Source organism: Mesoplodon densirostris, chromosome 16 (assembly GCF_025265405.1).
Source record: "Mesoplodon densirostris isolate mMesDen1 chromosome 16, mMesDen1 primary haplotype, whole genome shotgun sequence".
Classification (NCBI taxonomy): domain Eukaryota; kingdom Metazoa; phylum Chordata; class Mammalia; order Artiodactyla; family Ziphiidae; genus Mesoplodon; species Mesoplodon densirostris.
This window is the reverse complement of record NC_082676.1, coordinates 56,262,852-56,282,905: the sequence shown is the minus strand read 5'-3', so window position 1 is coordinate 56,282,905 and position 20,054 is coordinate 56,262,852. Positions and strand designations below refer to the sequence as shown.

General features: G+C 44.2%; 1 protein-coding gene and 1 non-coding gene across 2 annotated transcripts in view; one reads left to right on the top strand and one right to left on the bottom strand.

Moving 5' to 3' along the window:
* The window catches only part of SHISA9 (shisa family member 9), a 307,975-nt gene that overhangs the window by 140,013 nt on the left and 147,908 nt on the right, over window positions 1-20,054 (top strand). The window lies entirely within an intron of this gene.
* On the bottom strand, window positions 1,348-1,420 carry TRNAG-ACC (transfer RNA glycine (anticodon ACC)). Its single transcript has one exon. It is a non-coding gene; the product is annotated as a tRNA-Gly (tRNA).

The following is a 20,054-nucleotide window of genomic DNA, read 5'->3' as shown; positions in this document are numbered from 1 at the left end:
TCAAGTTTCAAAATCACTGATCAGATCAAATGAATGCAGAACCCGGTTTCTCCTCATTTTGGCAAAACGTCAATGCGGTACCCAGACTAGCAGTTCTCAAATTTTAGAGTGCATGACTCTGGTTGAGGAAGCTTGATAAAATACCAGTTGCTGGGCTTCACCTCCACAGATTGCAATTCAGTATGTGTTTGGTGGGGCTCAGGAATCTGCAATTTGAACAAACTCCCCAGGAATTCTGATGTAGGTGCTGGGGTAATATCAAGAATATTTACATGACATAAGCACCAGCCAATCAACAAGATGTTGGAGCGCTTTCTCATGCCTGGCTTGAGCTTTTGGTTTCTGGATTGGTAGAAGGTCTAGGGGACTTTGAGAGAAGGACTGTAGTGTCTGGATAATCAGGTGGATATTTAGGGTTCTTGGGGCAGTGGCTATTACTCATAAGTATGGAAGCATTTCTGTATTTTAATAACTGGTATGACTACTAAGCTCTTCCATGATATGCTGAGTAGAAGGCTTACAGAACACAGTTTGAACACAGGCCATAGAGAAAACTAGAAGTCTTGGCTAGTCCTCACATCCACCTCACCCTGTAACCGTGTTCATATTGACTAGCATGTAGAAGGGGCTCTTACTTGCTACTTGGCAAAGTTTTCATACCATGCTTGTGATTGCTTTCTGCTTGTTGACAGAATCTGTTCCTTTGGGGGCTGCTATTAGGATTAATGAAATGGCAGATTTGCTTTGGCTGTAATTAATGGGAAATACAATGGCAATTTATAGGACAACATATAGCCGAGCCAAACTCCCCAAGCATAGACTCTCTGCAAACATCTGACCAGGCTCTGTGATGAATGCCTTAGTTGTTCTCATCAAAGTCTTCCCAAGACAAGATCATTTGACTTCCACTGAGTTGGATGCTCAATTTTTTGAGGAAGGGGATCAAGAGCCACCCGCTTTTGGCAGTTCTCTGTCCCTGTAGTGTCTAGAATGCTTGTGGGTCCTGAAACAGGGTTTTATGTTTCAAAAATAAAAAAAGCAGAGGGAAGTGACTGCCCTATTTAGGGTAAGTTCCCTGCTCTCTAGTTACATCATCTTGTTTTATTTCCTTTATAGCTCTTATCATGGTCTAATGTGATCTTTTTTTTAAATTGTATATATGTATGTATGTATGTATTTTGGCTGTGCCCGGTCTTAGTTTGGCACGCGGGATCTTCATTGTGGCATGTGGGATCCTTTAGCTGCGGCATGTGGGATCTTTTAGTTGCAGGATGCGAACTTCATAGTTGCAGCATGTGGAATTCTTAGTTGCAGACTTCTTAGTTGCGGCATGCATGAGTGATCCAGTTCCCCGACCAGGGATCGAACCCAGGCCCCCTGCATTGGTAGTGCAGGGCCCTACCCACTGGACCACCAGGGAAGTCCCTGGTCTAACGTGATCTTATTTGCTTACTTATTTGCCGTCTGTCTCTTCCCACTAAAGTTGCATAAGAGCAGTGCCCTTCTCCTTGTTCACCACTGTAATCACTAATGCCTAGAAGCATCCCTGGCACATAGTTGATGTTCAAAGAATATTTATGGAATAAACTAACTCAAGGGGTATATTGGTTAAGGTAATACTAACTTCCAGAACAGACGAACCCCAGGATCTCGGGGCTTAATAAAACAGAAATTTAGTTTAGTTTAGTCCAGTTATGTGTTCCTGGACAGCAGCTGGGGACTGGAGGTTGGGATGGGATGCTGTACTCCATGCAGTCACTCAAGGACCCAGGATGATGGAGGAAGTTCCAGCGTCATCATATGGCTTTCATTGTTGGCCTGGGCATCATTATCTAGACATTAGGGGGTGGAGGGTGATGTAGGCAAAGGAATGGAAGATGCCTTGGGAGGATTTACTGGGTCTGACCCAGAAGTGAGTCCATCAGTTGCATCCGTAGTCTGTTGGCCAGAACTCAGTCACATGGCCACATCCAATTGCAAGGGAGCCTGGGAGATGTTGTCTAGCTGTGCACCCAGGAGGAAAAAGAAATGGCCTTGGTAAACAGCTACCCACTCCTTATCATGGGGACTTCTGTGGTTGCTCTATGACTCCTGTATTGGACTTCAAGATGTGTCTGTTTCTCTGAGCCCCCAAAGTTGACATCTCTCTTTTTGCATCAGGAAGTTCAAACTCCTTGGCCTTCCACAGGCTTAACTCACTGTCCCAACAGCCTCACATCCCTCCTTGAACAGGTGCTCCATGGTCCAGGGCCATGCATATTACAATTCAGGGCTTCTGCTGTTCTCTCTGCTAAGAATGCCTTATTAGCTTAGGCTTATTGAAATTTCACTGATTGATTCTCCAAGGCCCAGCCTCAAATCTCTCTTCTTCAGGAAGCCCCCTTGGCCTCCCTCTCAGTGGAACCCACCTCTGTCCCTCTGCGATTCAGCAGCACATAGCTTGCATCTCTGCTTCACTTCCTTGTGCCTTCACTCCCCCATCCTTACGTGTTTACCTAGTGTGTCTCCTCCTAGAATATAAAATATTTTATTCTTTTTGTATCATGCTCCAGAACTTAGTCTGGCCAAAGAAATAGGTGTTGATGGTCCCCAAGCTAGTAGAAAGGGCCCTATTTAAATTTTGCTTGGAAAATGACCCACAGGGATTTTGCAGACTCAACCTGTGATCTGTTTCATGAGGCGGACTCTGAAAATCCTGTTGAAGGCAGGGGTCCTAGAGGAAGCGTAATTTAGTTCCTGATGTCTGACAAGCAACAGTCAAACCCACGTGGCACTGTGGATATCTGGGCGGCAGGAAGAACTTGGATCCAGAAAGACACGGTTGGAATCCCAGTCCTGCTGTCTACTGGCTGTCTGACCTTGGGCACATTACTGAACCTCTCTGAACCTTGGTTAAAATGATGACTTTAACACAACATACGTTTACTGAGCGTCTATTAAGTGCCAGCACTGACGTAGGCGGTGGCTGTATGGGAGTGAATGGAAAAGATATAGACCTCAGGGACTAGGGGTATTGGACCAATGACTTCAATATAAGGTCTGTGGTTTCAATGCAAGGAGAAGACTGAAAGGGAAGGTGTCCCCAGGAAGCTATGGGGCTGGAACCTGAAAGTAAGCAAGATGAGGCAGAGGAAGGGTTACAGGAGGATTCCAGGTGGAGGCAACAGTATGTTTATATGAAGGTCCGGAGGTGAACGGGGTCCTTGTTATGATGTTGGGAGGATTAAATGAAGCTCTGCAATTTCCCAGCATGTGATGAATGACCCACTGGTGTTTCTCAGGCTGATTCTATGGTGGTAGCCTCATGATCACTTAAAACCTTTTAAAAATAGCATTCTCTCCACTTTTGGCATGTTTAATTTTTTCCACCATAAAGAGTCAAATAAAAATGAATATTTACATTGATACTTACAGTCTCTGTTTAAAAAGCCGTGTGAGTATTCCACGGGGCACACCAGTTGGTAGTTAAGCACATAGATTCTGCCTGTTTGAATCCCTGCTCTGCAGTTTCTAGCTCTGTGACCTCATGCTAGTTCCTTGTGCCTCAGTTTCCTCATCTGTAGGATGGAGATAATAATAGTACCTACCTCAGGGTTGTGATTGAGATTCCACATGTTTGTTATTATTAGTGGGAGAAATGTGAAGTCTTACAAATGTACTTAAGTCAAAATTGTGAGTCAGTATACAAAGAAGTTTATAATAGTGAACTTGGATTGGCTACTTGGTAGGTGCTGTTCTAAGTACCTTACATGTCATCTCATTGAATGCTCATTGTGAAAGTGGGTGATTAACCCATTTTACAGGTGCAGCCAGATAAGTAGTTTGCCCAGGGACAGGGTTAATGGCAGAGCAAGGATTTCAGTGCATTCTGCCTCCAGTTCCTCTACCACTCACCATTACACCATACTGTCTCAGCTTAAATAATATAGATGGTCCATGGATATGACATGACTAATGAAAGTCTGTTCGCTTATTTGTTCACTCAACAAATATTTATTGAGTGTCTACTATGTGCCGAGCTCCTTTGAAAATGCGGGGGGGACAATGGTGAGCAGTAAATCTCCTGCAGGGCTTCCGTCTACAGATGATAAATCAGTAAACAAAGATGCAAGCTAGGTAATTTTAGACCCAGATAAGTCCTGTGAAGAAAATAAAGCCAGATAATGGGATAGAGTGACTGGGGAACTTTTGTGTGGCTGCGCCCCCTGGAAGAGGCCACGAGGTGCCTGGAAAGGAAGGGTCTGGTCATTTCCCCAGCTGCGGCTTGTCTTCCCTGATAAGCCAGCCACGTCACTCTTATGAATTCAATCCGAATTTCAAGACCATCAGGCCTATTAAGTCAGACCTTCTGACAAGTGTGCAGAGCACAGATTTATTCTCTGTCAATGTTTGTTTAAATTTGTAACTCTCTCAGTGGAATTGAGGAGGCAAGCTCCAAATAACCATCAAAACCCATTAATTTTCTCCAAGTGCAATAGCATATTAATCAGACAGCAGCAAGAAGCTGTGGTCTAGAGGTGATGCTGATGCAAGACAGATACCTGCTCCCCCCTCCTCTTTCCTGGGAAGAGGCAAGTTTTCCTCTGTGGCTGTGTATTGTACAAAGCCTTGCTGCATCCAAGATGAATGGAGAATCACAGTGTGTTTGAGCAATAGAAGCGACCCTTTTTGAGGGAGGCTGTATTTTCTGAACCTAGATTCAGATCCTACTGGGCTGGCAAAGGATTTTTTACACCATTTTTATTGAAATGTAGTTGATTTACAATGTTGTGTTAGTTTCAGTTATACTGCAGAGTGATTCAGATATATATATTCTTTTTAAGATTCTTTTCCATTATAGGTTATTACAGGGTTATGAGTATAGTCCCCTGTGCTACATAGTAGGTCCTTGTTGGTTTGACCAATGATTTTTGAGCTGCTTCTAAGTGTGAGAGGCATTCTGGATATGGGATCCAGACTCCCAGAGGGTAGAGTTTCCAGATGGTTTGAGGGCTATGTGACACACAGCATTTCTTGGGCCTGCAATGGCGGGGGGAGCCAGGATGGATTCTTGCTGTGATTTCATATCATCAATCCTCTTTCCTCATCTTCCAGAAAAGAGCTCAGAGAAGGTGGGAATAACCTATAATCACACAGCAAGTTATTGAGAGAACCAATATTCCCTATGAAGCAGCCAGGGCACACTTCATAAAAGGGGATTTAACTGAGCCTCCTCCTGCCTAAAGCCCTCCATGGCTCCCCATTGCTCTAACAAGGAAAGTTAAACTCCTTTCCATAGCCTACAACACCCTGTATGATCTGGCTCTGGTCTGTTTTGACTTCTTTTCACTTCCCCCTTCCTCCACACTTTTAAATCCAGCCATCACGAACTTCTTTCAGTTCCTTAGACATTTCAGTCCTTCTTCTACCTTTAAGTCTTTGATAGCACCATTTCCTCTGCCTAAAACACACACCCCTACTTCACCTGGCTAATTGCCACTCCTTCATGCTCCAGTTACAGCATCATTTCTTCCAAGATGTCTCCCTGGAACCTCTAGGGTAGATTAGCCTCTCTTGCTCTGGGTTCCCATTATACCCTGTACATTCTATACCCATAGAATCCTCACATACTACTGTGTCCAGAAAAAAAACCCCAAGCCGGTATTAATGTTGAAGATGATGGCGGGTGCATGTTCTCTCTCCAGTGGGTCTGGCTGGGTATTTTCTCCAAAGATAAACCGAGGAGGGCTACAAGTTTAATCCATGAGGATCCCCCCAACTCCCAGCTCTTCATGCTTGCCTTGATTTAATGTCTCTGGGGCCAGTGTTTCGAGACGTACTCTGGCAATTTCCTCAGAGCTTTTTTCAATCCTTCTCTGCCCCTTCTGTCCATAGTGGGAAGAAGGGAGCCAGCTCATTCCCTGCCACGGGCCAGCAAGCTGCCTGTGCCTCCATCACCCAGACCATCAGTCCAGGGCACCTTATCCATTGTGGGGAAAATCAGAAAAACTTCTTGCAGCCTGTGGGACCAGGCCCAGAGCCTCCAGCTGTGGCTTCCAATGTTGGGACTTATCCAGCTCCAATTTGTGGCAGATGTGCAGCTTTTATTTTCAAGAAACTTGCTTAGGGAGAAGCTTCTCTCTCTTGCAACAGAGAGAACTTTGCAGTCTGTCCGCTTGCCCAGGGCATGGGAATTAGCTTTGTGGTAGTGGCTTTCTGGAGGGTGCCTGGATGTTTACTGCATAATGGTTCTGCTCTTCAGAAAAAGAGTAAAATGCAGAAGATCCCCAATAGGGAGATCTAGAAAAAGTGACAAGAAATAAACATATATTGAGTACCTCCTAAGTGCCAGGACCTGTGCTAGATACTTTACCCCCTTTATCTCTCTTGAGGCTCACACAACCCTATGGGTTTAATACTACTAATAATGTTTAATAATAAAATAGCTAAAATGCACTGAGAAGTTACCATGTCCCAGACCTTATGTCGAGCATTTAAAATGCATTACCTCATTGGACCATCACCACCTCTCTGGAAGGTGGAAGTTATTAATGTTCCTTTGTGTAGAGGGACCCGGGAACTCAGAGAAGCTGAGAAACCTGCATGGGTTCTCACCATCTGGAAGTGGGATTCCAATTCTGTCCAGCAGATGCCAAGACTCATGTTATTTTCAGTGTCCAGCGTCCATGCTGAGTGGTTAGCTGAGCTTATCACCAAAACTTGCAAGGCTCTCTGAAGGATATCATCCCAGGCACCATCCCCCCACACCAAGAATTTCTTGAGATGGATTCGGAAGGCTCAGCTTTGAGGTAGCACGTCTCTACCATCTGCATGCAAAATCACTCATTTTTTATTTGTTTTCCCCACACAAATACTGTTGTTTTGATAAATGGCATCTCTCAAACAAAGTGGGGTGATGAAGTAACAAGCAATTTCTTTGATTTTTTTTTTCATTTGGCATAACTCAAAATCAGATGGGATCATCAGAACTTCTGATCAGCATGATAAGGAGGGCAAGCATTTACGTAACCCAAAGCAAATCCAGGAGTCTCTAGAGTATGCAATTTCTAATAAGCTTTTTGAGCCGTTGAAAATGGCTTATGGACTTAAGAGCATCTTTTAAAAAGAGCTTTATGGGTCTAGGAGTCTAGAAAGGAATCTCTGTTGTAAGGTGAGCTTTGGACTTTAAAGAGAACTCCACAGTGGATGGAGGTCATGAGATTTAATTGGTCAAATATGTGTGGATTTCACTGAGTAGAACAGTCAGACATGAATTAATTATTCAATTAAATACATTCACTCATTCATTTAATAATTTATTTCTCCTATTATTTATTGACTGATTCTGTTATTCAACTCATTAAACCCTTCAGGTCTTTCAACAGACGTTTCTGGTCTATGTGTGAGGTGCTGGAATCTTCAAAAGGAAAAGTAACCTTAAAAGAAGTCAGCCTTTTGTGCCAGGCTCAGCAGGCACTATCCAGGAATTATTGACAAATCTAAAGCTTTGAGCAGTCATTCTAATTTCTGGTTAGGAGTGAGTGTGTGTGTGTGTGTGTGTGTGTGTGTGTGTGTGTGTGTGTGTAGTCTGCCAGGTACAAGTCTAAGAGTCATGGAAATGTTTCATAGTGTAGGGGAAGGAAACAGTGGTCCTTAGGATCAGAGGTCCCAGACTGCTCTGGGTTGGAAGTTAGCATCCCTGGGCCCTGAGATGGGTCTGCTCCTTAGCAGTTGTGTTGTTTCTGGTGGGTTGAAGAACATCTTAGGTCTTATTTTCTTCATGTGTAGAATAAGCAGGTTGACCAGATGACCTAGGACTACTCAGCGTGCAGTCAGCTCGCAGTAGGTGATCACTTCCTTTGCTTCTCTTGTTCCAGGTTTGAAATGAGAATTCATTGAGAAATGACCCAGTTTGGCTTTGCTCTTTACACTCTGGGGAGGAAAGTAGGTCCTCTCTGTTTTTTTTTCCCTCAGCTGGATCGTCGGTAGTGGCGAGCGAGCAGGAGATAGTAGAACTAGCTGCATGTGTTGTAACTAGAACAAGAGCAGCTCTTGACAGCACAAATTTCTTCTGTATCCAGAGCTTAAATCTTCCCTGTCAAGAGGGGAAAATTAGACAAAAGAAAAATTCTGAAAGGATAATGAGTCCTCTTTTCTTCCTGCTGCTTTCCTTTTGGGGTAGCGCAGTCAAAATGTCCTTGCTTCACACCTCCTACCCCCACCTCAGTTTATGCTGCCAGATGATTCTCACCTTGTGAAATGCTCAAATAGGATAGGCAATGACATGGGGGTCAGATCTGCCCTCTCTGTGGCTGGGTACAGCCACACACGATATTTTTCTTGACATTTATTTTCTCATTTGTCCCTACGTGTCTATGCAGGGATAGAGGTTAGCATCTTCTTCTCAAAAGGAGAAATAACTTCTAGGAATTAACCCCAAGGAAATCAGCTTGGAGGTGTCAAGCTAAATGTCCAACAAAGGGGATGCTAGATAAACAAAATATTAAGACACCGAATCATGATGATGCAGAGTAATTGTTGACATGGAAACATGTCTATGATGTTGTGGGAAGTTTTTAAAAAGCATGGTTACAAAATTGCATGAATAATATGATCCTACTTGTGAAATGGATAGAGATATGGATAGAGATATACCGATGTATAACAAAATGTTAAATTTAATCTTTGGATGGAGATATTATATTTATTTATTTATTTTTGGCTGCGTTGGGTCTTCGCTGCTGCTCAGGCTTTCTCTAGTTGCTGCAAGCTGGCGCTAGTCTTCTTTGCGGTGTGCGGGCTTCTCATTGCGGTGGATTCCCTGTTGCGGAGCACGGGCTCTAGGCGTGCGGGCTTCAGTAGCTGTGGCACACGGGCTCAGTAGTTGTGGCTTGCAGTCTCTAGAGTGCAGGCTCAGGAGTTGTGGTACACGGGCTTAGTTGCTCCGCGGCATGTGGGATTTTCCCAGACCAGGGCTCGAGCCCGTGTCCCCTGCATTTGCGGGTGGATTCTTAACCACTGTGCCACCACGGAAGTCCCACGGTGGAGATATTATAGATACATTTTATTTTCTAATACTTGTTCATAGTTTTATAATTTTCTATAGTAAATGTCTCTTAAATTTATCATAAAAATACAGTAAACATTATCATAGAACCTAAGTGGAATAACTAGAGCATGTGGATGTCATCTGTCTTTCTTTAGTCCCTTAACAAATTGGTAACAGATTAGGGTTAAGTCTTTCTGCTTCCATGCTCAAGTTCTTTTCATGTGACATCCTGTCTCCTAAAGATTCATCAAGGAGGATCCACCAGGAAAATCCCAAATATTTTGCCAAGTCTCTCTCATGAGTAAATCCTTATGTGTAGAAGCAGTATAATTTACTATTCTCTGGAGTTCTGCTTTACCACTCCTTAGCTGTGTGACTTGGGTATCAGTCTTGTCATCTGAAAAATGGGGTGAATAATGATTCCTATCTCAGAGGGTGTTTGTGGTGATTCAACGAGATGATGTTTCGAAACAATGCTTAACAAAGAGTATGTATTGAATGTTCTGTATTAGCTACTGCTGGGTGTTTAACACACTCCAGTTTGGGATTCAGAAAATATGCTCACTCTCTGTGCCATCAGTTCTTACTACCTACCTTCTTGTCTGCCTGCGATTTTCCCCCTTCTTCCCTTTCTCCTCCTTCCTTCCTCCTCCCCCCTTCTTCTTCCCCTTCCCCTCCTTCTCCTTCCTCTTCCTCTTCCCCCCCTCCCCTCCCCTCCCCCTCCCCTCCCCCTCCCCTTCTCTTCTTTCTCTTCCCCTTCCTCTTCCTCCTCCTCCTCAAGGCAACATGGTTTAAACAAACAAGTGAACAAAAAAAGAGAATCTTTGAAGCTAGTCCACATTGACAGAGGGAGGACCACTTACATTACAGCCCAGTTTGTCCTCAGTTATCTCCCGTATAGTTTTTGTTTTTAAAGCATTTTTAGACTTTTAATACTTCTCATTGCAAGCCTTAAGTCTTGGAGGAAGGATGACGAATCAAATCTCAATTACCCACAGATACTAGAAACCCCCAGTCATTAAAAATAATAATAAGGGGCTTCCCTGGTGGCGCAGTGGTTGAGCGTCCGCCTGCTGATGCAGGGGACACGGGTTCGTGCCCGGGTCCGGGAAGATCCCACATGCCGCGGAGCGGCTGGGCCCGTGAGCCATGGCCGCTGAGCCTGCGCGTCCGGAGCCTGTGCTCCGCAATGGGAGAGGCCCCAGCAGTGAGAGGCCCGCGTACTGCAAAAAAAAAAATAAATAAAATAAAAAATAAGGATAAACCAATAAAAGGAAAGAAGGAACAAGCAATATTGTATAAAACTCCAAATTAGAACCCAGTCTCCTAAGGGCTTGATGCCCCCAGTGACGATTTAGAGATTTTTCTCCCTTTCTAAGTATACTTCTGGGATGTGGAAATAAAATAGTTTTTCTGTAATAACACTTGGTGAATGTGTCACCCCAAATGTTTGGCTCTAAGGATGATTAAAGATTATGTGTGAGGGAGGGAAGAAGTAAGGCCAAGGAGATCTTTTGTTGGGCTTTGTCTTCTGAGAGCTATGCAAACAGTCATTATTGGGAGAGATTCCTCCCTTGCTCCATCCTGGTGGCTGAGGAATGAATCAACCACATCTCTTAAATACCTAAGGCTGCCTATTGCGCTGAAATAATCATCTTGAACCCAATCTATGGCAAAAGTACAACTGACTGACACACACTGGCTACAAACCCTATTCAGATGAGTCCACCCAACTAAGAAATCCATATGGCTTCAAACTGCAGGAGAGTCATTTTTGTTTTCCTGGATTAAGTTAAATTTCTTTAACTGTATGTTGTTCTTTTCCAGTGGCAGCCAAACTTCAAACACACTAATGGAAAAACAGATGAAAAAAACCCAGATGCTGCCTGGGCTGAGTCTTGTGCTAATAAGCATGTATTTGGTCTTCCCTGCAACCCTCAATGGGGGCATGGTTATTCTCATTTAAGATTGGAGAAACTGAGGCTCAGAGGATTTAAATGAGTTGCTCAAGTTGATACAGCTGTTAGGACTCGAGAAATCCTTTACGATTCCCTTCTCTATCTTCTCCCTGCATCCAGTCCTTCATCAGTCCAGGGCTGACATCTCACCTCCACGATAACATTTCCAGCCAATCACTTCCTTTCATCTCCTCTGCTTCCACCCTGGTCCGAGTCTCCATCTCTTGTCCCTTGAGCTACAACCAGAGTCTCTTTGCTGCCATTCTAGTCCCTCACAATCCATTCTCCGTATAGCAGCCCAAGTGTTCATTTTAAAAAGGACATTGATTATACCACTCCATTATGGTGCCCTCCTGAGGTTGCTCATTCACCTAGATTGATCTCTGAACCCCTCAGCATCACCTCTCTCTCTGACCTCACCTTGCTGCCTCCTCACCCGCCTTGAGCTCAGCCTCCCTCATCTTTCCTCATAGATCTTAAACTCACCAAGCTCCTTCCTAGCTCAGGGACTTTGCACTAGCTCACCTTTCTGCCTGGAATGCTCGGCCTCCAGATACCGGACATGGCTTCTTGGTCCAGGTCTCAAGTCAAATGCCACCTCCCCAAGAGGTCGTCCATGACAATCCCAGCCACAGAGATGTCTGGTCTTGTTACCCCTAGTCACTCCCTTTCACATCACCTACTTTATCTTCTTTAAAGCCCCTGTCAGTCCCTGAAATTATATTGTTTCCATAGATGTTTGCTTAATTTGATGTCTTCCTTATGAGACTGTAACTTCCACGAGGACAGAAACTATAGCTGCATGTTCCTTGCCCATAGAACCATGCCTGGCACTCAGTTCAACAGACATTTGATGACTGAATAAATGATTCCATTCTTGGGTTTCGAAAACATGGTCCCTCTAAAGGCCATCAGCTCTTTAAACCCTTTATTCTCACCTGCTTTTATATATTTTAATTTTATAGGGGCTTAGGGATGTTGGAAGCCTGCCATTAAACAAGGCACCCTCATACCTAGTAATGTTACTCAACTCAAAATTTGCTCCGGAGCCTGACTTGGGAGGATTTCCCTGATTGCTTTGGCTTGGGAGGTGGGGTGAGCAGCCATGCTGGTCTGCCTGGGTCTAGGGGGTTTCCTGGGATGCGGGACTTTCAATGTTAAAACTGGAATAGTCCCAGACAAACCAGCAAGGTTGGCTACCCTAAAGAGAGTGGACCAGCTAATCTGACAACCTAACCTTTAACCATTGCTTTGTCTTTCTTCTTCACTGTGACCACCAATCAAGGATAGTGGAAATACTGTAGATTCAGGGACTTCCCTGGCCGGTCCAGTGGTTAAGACTTTGCCATCCAATGCAGGGGGTGTGGGCTTGATCCCTGGCTGGGGAGCTAAGATCCCACATGCCTCGCAGCCAAAAAACCAAAACATATAACAGAAGCAATATTGTAACAAATTCAGTAACGACTTTAAAAATGGTCCACATCAGGGGCTTCCCTGGTGGCGCAGTGGTTGAGAGTCTGCCTGCCGATGCAGGGGACACGGGTTTGTGCCCCGGTCTGGGAAGATCCCACATGCCGCGGAGCGGCTGGGCCCGTGAGCCATGGCCGCTGAGCCTGTGCGTCCGGAGCCTGTGCTCCGCAATGGGAAAAAAAAAAAAAAAAAAAAAAGGTCATCAAAAAAAATCTTAAAAAAAAAAAAGAAAGAAATACTGTAGATTCAGGCTTTTGGTCTAAACAGTGGCCTTAGGCAAACCACCTAAGGAGACTCAGTTTTGTCATCTGTACAAGTGGGGAGAGTAATGATCTTTACCTTATAGAATGGGTATGAGGACCACCTAAGAAACACCTGCATGGAGCCCACTGCTGGCTCAGCGCTTGGTGCTCACTGGCCCTCAGTGAATGTTCCTCCCTTACTCTTCCACCTTTTTGTGTAACACTGAAGTCTCCCAAACAGCAAATGTTGACTGTTCTATTTTAAACTCCCCGATATTTCTGGGAACCAAGGAGCCTTGTAAGTCATTTGACTGCACACACAACCATGGAAATTCTTATTGGTGAATCAAGGAGAATGCCTTTAACTTTCCGTCATAACCTCTTTTTAAAAACAGCTGACAAATTTGACTTAGTTTTCAGGGCAGCAGTAGGATTTTGCTAAGGGCGTTTGTGAAACTCCTCTGGAGATGGTTGTTAAAAAGGCAAATAACGCATTGCCTGGTGTGGGGGAGGGGTTAGACTTGCCTCGAGGCAGATGCTTGGATTAGAGAGAAATCTTCAACCTGAGCTGCCTGTCTCTGGCCTCTGCCTTCACCTCCAGCCCCATCTTGACCTATGTTCCCCTCACTCTGCCTTCCAGTCCTGCAGACCTCCTTTCAGCACTTGGAAAGTTTCATGTTCCCTCCTGCCGCAGGACCTTTGCACATGCTGCGCCTTCTGTCTGGTTCACTATTCTCTCTAGTCTAACCTGAGTTAGCTTTTTTACCTGTTCATTCAAATAGCTCTTCCTTAGGGCAACGTTCCCTGACATCTCCAAATAAAATCCCTTTACCCTCTACTCTCAGAGTGTCTCTGATTACAGATGCAAGTTCACATTTATGTGTATCATTGTTAAATTAGTAGTCCTCCTCCCAATTTGGCCATCTGCATCATTATCATAGCTCACACTTTTAGAATTCCTTCTCTGTGCCTGGCACTGTTCTAAGCATTTGTACTCATATTAGTTTATGTAATCCACACAATGACCTCATGAGGTAGGCACTATGATTGTGCCCATTTTACAGATGAGGACTCTGAGCCACATGGAAGGTGTGATTTACCTAAGATCATGCTGCCAGTAAATAGAACTGGGATTAGAACTCGGGCACCCTTGTTCTAGAATCTGTGCTCATCGCCCCTATGCTGTTCTGCTTCCTCTAAGTTCAGTGGAAGCAGTGACCATGTTGATTTTTGCTGCTTACTGTCTCTCTGGATCTAGCACAGGATCTAACACACCGTAGGCTCCACCTAAGTATTTGGGGGATGAATGAATGAATGAATATTTCTCTCTGTAATTTTGTGCCCTTAGTCTTGGTGATGGTCACGGGAAGGTCCCTTGACCCCCAGCTTGAATCCAGGTTTCCTGGGAACTGTAATGCAACTTTGTTGGACCCACTGAAGAACGGGGCAGCATCCCACTCCGATTTACAGTAACTGAGCAGATTCTAAATTCACCCTTCATGTCCACCCACCTGCTTCCTTCGCAGAACTCTGGAGGCCATGCACCACCCGGAGAAACACTGAAATACATTCTTGGGTAGAAGAGAAGTCTCTGGAATAACCAAGAGTGCAGCAAAGTTGACATTCTGCTATTCATTACTCAACCAAGGCATTTTTAGAAAGCCTTTCCTTTGGGCTCAGCTGAGAGTGGCTGAAAAACTGCCAACTTTCCTTGGTGACAGTGAATGAGCCCTTGCTGGGTGGAGGCCACAGGGACTGCCATCTAGCCTGCAGAATCTTGCTGATGCCATAACATGTGGTTTTCATGACGCTTGGGATACAGATGTCCTTATTGGGTTGCAGATCTGGTTCCCTCGGTAGACCGTGAGCTCTAGGAGGGCATGGACTCCCTATGTGTCAGGGTCTGACACATAGCAGGAGCTCAGGAAATATCAGCAGAGTGGATGCATGAGATATAGGGCTCGTATGCTTAAATGGGCTGAATTCGGGAATTCTTTTTTTTTTTTTTTTTTACGGGCCTCTCACTGTTGTGGTCTCTCCCGTTGCGGAGCACAGGCTCTGGATGCACAGGCTCAGTGGCCATGGCTCACGGGCCCAGCCACTCCGCGGCATGTGGGATCTTCCCGGACCGGGGCACGAACCCGTGTCCCCTGCATTGGCAGGCGGACTCTCAACCACTGCGCCACCAGGGAAGCCCTGGAATTCTTTATACTAGGGCAGCAGAAGAGCAGGGAAATCCTACATGCATCACTTAGCACTAAATGGCAGGAAGTGTGCTGGAGAATGTTCACTTTGTTCAAAGAAGTGTTGGCAGGAGGAGAGAAGTGCATTTTCCAGGGTGGAGGCAAACCAGGCTTCATCTGCAGAAGGGTCCAATCACTTAATAGGGACCTGAACACAAGGAAACAAAAGCCCACTGTCTAAATCCACTTCTCTTGGCCAGTGGGATCTGTGTTGGTCCATCTATGTTGGAATCACCCTATAGACATCAAGGTCAGACATGTAGACCATCATTAGATCTGGAGAGGGACTCATACAATGGATGAGAAGACTAGATCACAATCAGTTATGGGATGGCGGAATTTAATGGGTGACAGATAGCATGGCTCTGGAACCAGATGGTCTGAGTTCAGTTCCAGGGTCTGCTCCTGAGCTAGCTCTGTGGTCTTAGCTAAGTTACCGCACCTTTCTGTGCCTCACTTTCCCCTCTATGAAATGTGCCTCCCGCCTTTTGGTGTCCTGGCTGAGAATCAATTGAATCAGTACACACAGCGTGCTCAGAAGACTGCTGAGCACAGCTTGAGTGTTATAGAGGCATTAACTTATTAGGGTGGGAAAGGGGTACTCGAATGAATGCAACAAAGCTTTCTTTTTCTGGGCTGGTCAACCGTCTAGTATTATTAGGACAAAGTGGAGAAAGTAGACACAGGAGGTTTGGGGAGATAGTGAGTCTGGCGGGTTTGTACTTTTGGGTTGAAGACAGGCTCTGTGTTACATTAGCTATTAGGCTAGCAAAGGGGAGTATGGATTTGGGAGGACTGTGTGGAAACCAAGCTGGAAAGAAAAACACAAGCCTGAAGTCCAAGCAGTTGGCCTTGGTGCAGTGGCTCTGCCAGTACAGGATGCTACTAAGTACGAGTGTGTGATGCTTTTCCAGGGCGGGGGGATGGGGGCGGGTGGGCTGGGGGGACTTGAACTCAGCTGAGCCTCCCAGAGTGCCCGACCCAGCTGCCCTTGCTTTCCATGAGGCAACCTGCATGGAATGGACTCCCACTTCTGGAAGGTGGGTGGCAGGGATCCCCGATTCCCTGTATCCTGATTACCTGGGAGACTTAAAAATGCAGATTATTGGGCCTCACCACAGACCCAAGAATCAGAGTTTGGGGGGTAAGGGCCTGGAAGTCTGCATTTTGAATCCACGCCCAAGGGGATTTGATACATTACACGGTTTGAGAACCTACTCTAACAGGTAATTCTTAACCAAGAGTGCATCTCAGAATCACCTGGGTGGCTGTTTCCCCATGGAAACGTGCAGGTCCGCCCCTCCCGGGAGATTCTGATTCAGTAGGGCTGGGCTGTGGCAGGGCCCAGGCCATGTGACTTTTGAGAAAAAAATTGCTTTTCCAGTGGTTGGGTGAAAGCCAATTTGACTTGCCTATTGCCTGGTGATAACAATACTGGAAAGCTTGTTACAATGCAGGTTTCCAGTGCTGGTCCTAGAGTGACTGAATTCGCCTCTATAGGAAGGGATGATTTTTTTTTTTAAACATCTTTACTGGAGTGTAATTGCTTTACATTGTTGTGTTACTTTCTGCTGTATAACAAAGTGAATCAGCTATACATATATGTATATCCCCATATCTCCTCCCTCTTGCGTCTCTCTCCCACCCTCCCTATCCCACCCCTGTAGGTGGTCACAAAGCATTGAGCTGATCTCCCTGTGCTATGCAGCTGCTTCCCACTAGCTGTCTATCTTACATTTGGTAGTGTATATATGTCCATGCCACTCTCTCACTTCGTGCCAACTTACCCTTCCCCCCTGTGTTCTCAAGTCCATTCTCTACATCTGCGTCTTTATTCCTATCCTGCCCCTAGGTTCTTCAGAACCATTTTTATTTTGGTTTTTTAGGTTCCATATATATGTGTTAGCATACGGTGTTTGTTTTTCTCTTTCTGACTTACTTCACTCTGTATGACAGACTCTAGGTCCATCCACCTCACTACAAATAACTCAATTTTGTTTCTTTTTTTTAACGTATTTATTGGAGTATAATTGCTTTACAATGGTGTGTTAGTTTCTGCTTTATAACAAAGTGAATCAGCTATACATAAACCTATATCGTCATGTCTCCTCTCTCTTGTGTCTCCCTCCCACCCTCCCTATCCCACCCCTCTAGGTGGTCACAAAGCACTGAGCTGACCTCCCTGTGCTATGCGGCTGCTTCCCACTAGCTATCTATTTTACGTTTGGTAGTGTATATATGTCCATGCCACTCTCTCACTCCATCCCAGCTTACCGTTCCCCCTCCCCGTGTCCTCAAGTCCATTCTCTACATCTGTGTCTTTATTCCTGTCCTGCCTGTAGGTTCTTCAGAACCTTTTTTTTTTCTGGTTTTTTAGATTCCATATATATGTGTTAACATATGGTGTTTGTTTTTCTCTTTCTGACTTACTTCGCTCTGTTTGACAGACTCTAGGTCCATCCACCTCACTACAAGTAACTCATTCGTTTCTTTATATGGCTGACTAATATTCCATTGTATGTATGTGCCACATCTTCTTTATCCATTCATCTGTCGATGGACACTTAGGTTGCTTCCATGTCCTGGCTATTGTAAATAGTGCTGCAATGAGCACTGTGGTACATGACTCTTTTTGAATGATGGTTTTCCAGGGTATATGCCCAGGAGTGGGATTTCTGGGTCATATGGTAGTTCTATTTGTAGTTTTTTAAGGAACCTCCATACTGTTCTCCATAGTGGCTGTATCAATTTACATTCCCACCAACAGTGCAAGAGAGTTCCCTTTTCTCCACACCCTCTCCAGCATTTATTATTTGTAGACTTTTTGATGATGGCCATTCTGACTGGTGTGAGGTGATACCTCATTGTACTTTTGATTTGCATTTCTCTAATGATTAGTGATGTTGAGCATCCTTTCATGTGTTTGTTGGCAATCTGTATATATTCTCTGGAGAAATGTCTATTTAGGTCTTCTGTCCATTTTTCGATTGGGTTGTTTGTTTTTTTGATATTGAGCTGCATGAGCTGCTTGTATATTTTGGAGATTAATCCTGTGTCAGTTGCTGCATTTGCAAATATTTTCTCCCATTCTGAGGGTTGTCTTTTCGTCTTGTTTATGGTTTCCTTTGCTGTGCAAAAACTTTGAAGTTTCATTAGGTCCCATTTGTTTATTATTGTTTTAATTTCCATTTCTCTAGGAAGTGGGTTAAAAAGGACCTTGCTGTGATTTATGTCATAGAGTGTTCTTCCTATGTTTTCCTCTAAGAGTTCTATAGTGTCTGACCTTACATTTAGGTATTTAATCCATTTTGAATTTCTTTTTGTGTATGGTGTTAGGGAGTGTTCTAATTTCATTCTTTTACATGTAGCTGTCCAGTTTTCCCAGCACCACTTATTGAAGAGGCTGTCTTTTCTGCTTGTATATTCTTTGCCTCCTTTGTCAAAGATACGGTGACCATATTTGTGTAGGTTTATCTCTGGGCTTTCTATCCTGTTCCATTGATCTGTATTTGTATACTTTGTGCCAGTACCATACTCTCTTGATTACTGTAGCTTTGTAGTTCAGTCTGAAGTCAAGGAGCCTGATTCCTCCAGCTCCATTTTTCTTTCTCAAGATTGCTTTGGCTATTTGGGGTCTTTTGTGTTTCCATACAAATTGTGAAATTTTTTGTTCTAGGTCTATGAAAAATGCCATTGGTAGCTGGATAGGGATTTCATTGAATCTGTAGATTGCTTTGGGTAGTATAGTCATTTTCACAATGTTAATTCTTCCAATCCAAGAACATGGTATATCTCTCCATCTGTTTGTATCATCTTTAATTTCATTCATCAGTGTCTTATAGTTTTCTGCATACAGTTCTTTTGTCTTCCTAGGTAGGTTTATTCCTAGGTATTTTATTCTTTTTGTTGCAGTGGTAAATGGGAGTGTTTCCTTGATTTCTCTTTCAGATTTTTCATCATTAGTATATAGGAATGCAAGAGATTTCTGTGCATTAATTTTGTATCCTGCTACTTTACCAAATTCACTGATTAGCTCTAGGAGTTTTCTGGTAGCATCTTTATGATTCTCTATGTATAGTATCATGTCATCTGCAGACAGTGACTGATTTACTTCTTCTTTTCTGATTCGGATTCCTTTTATTTCTTTTTCGTCTCTGATTGCTGTGGCTAAAACTTCCAAAACTATGTTGAATAACAGTGGTGAGAGTGGGCAACCTTGTCTTGTTCCTGATCTTAGTGGAAATGAGTATGGGCATTTGAGTAAGGGCATTTAAATAAGGGCAATGCATAATCCTAGACCATTATATGCTGGCTGTGCATTTGGGGATGGACATTTGGGAAGGTGTTTCTGTGCCTCTTTTTTGTATTCATCAATAAAGCAGTCTTATGAAGTCGTGTACTGAGTTGAATTGTGTCTCCCCCCAGATTCATATGTTGAAGTCCCAGGACCTCAGAATGTGACCTTATTTGGAGACAGGGTCTTTACCAAGGCAGTCAAGATAAAGTGAGGTCATATGGGTGGGTGCTAATCCAATATGACTGATGTCCTTATAAAAGGGGACATTTGGACACAGAGATATGCAGAGAGAACGAAGGCGATGTGAAGAGGCACAGGGAGAAGACAGCCATCTCCAAGAGAAGGAGAGAGGCCAGGGACACATCCTTCCCTCAGAAGGGACCAACCCTGCCGACACCTTGATTTTCTGAGTGAATGAATTTAAGCTCCCCAGTCTCTGGTACTTGGTTAGTGCAGCCCTTGCAAACTAATACAGGAATAATTACTATCATTATCCCCATTTTACAGGTGAGGTAACTGGGATTCAGAAAGGTCATCCTCCCTGTGAAAATCATCCAGATTTCTCCCTCCCCTCCTTCCTCTGCAGGGTGCTGCTGGTAAGGACAGTGATGGTGTGGACCAAAGTGTCCCTGGAGAGCATTTCCGCCTTTGGAAGGAGCAGACGAGGTTGAAGTCCCCTGCTCTGTGTCTTGTTAACCAGAGGCACAGGACAGGTTTTTTTTTTTAAATTTTAATTGAAGTAGAGTTGATTTACAGTGTTGTGTTAATTTCTGGTGTACAGCAAAGTGATTCAGTTGTACATATATACCTATATAT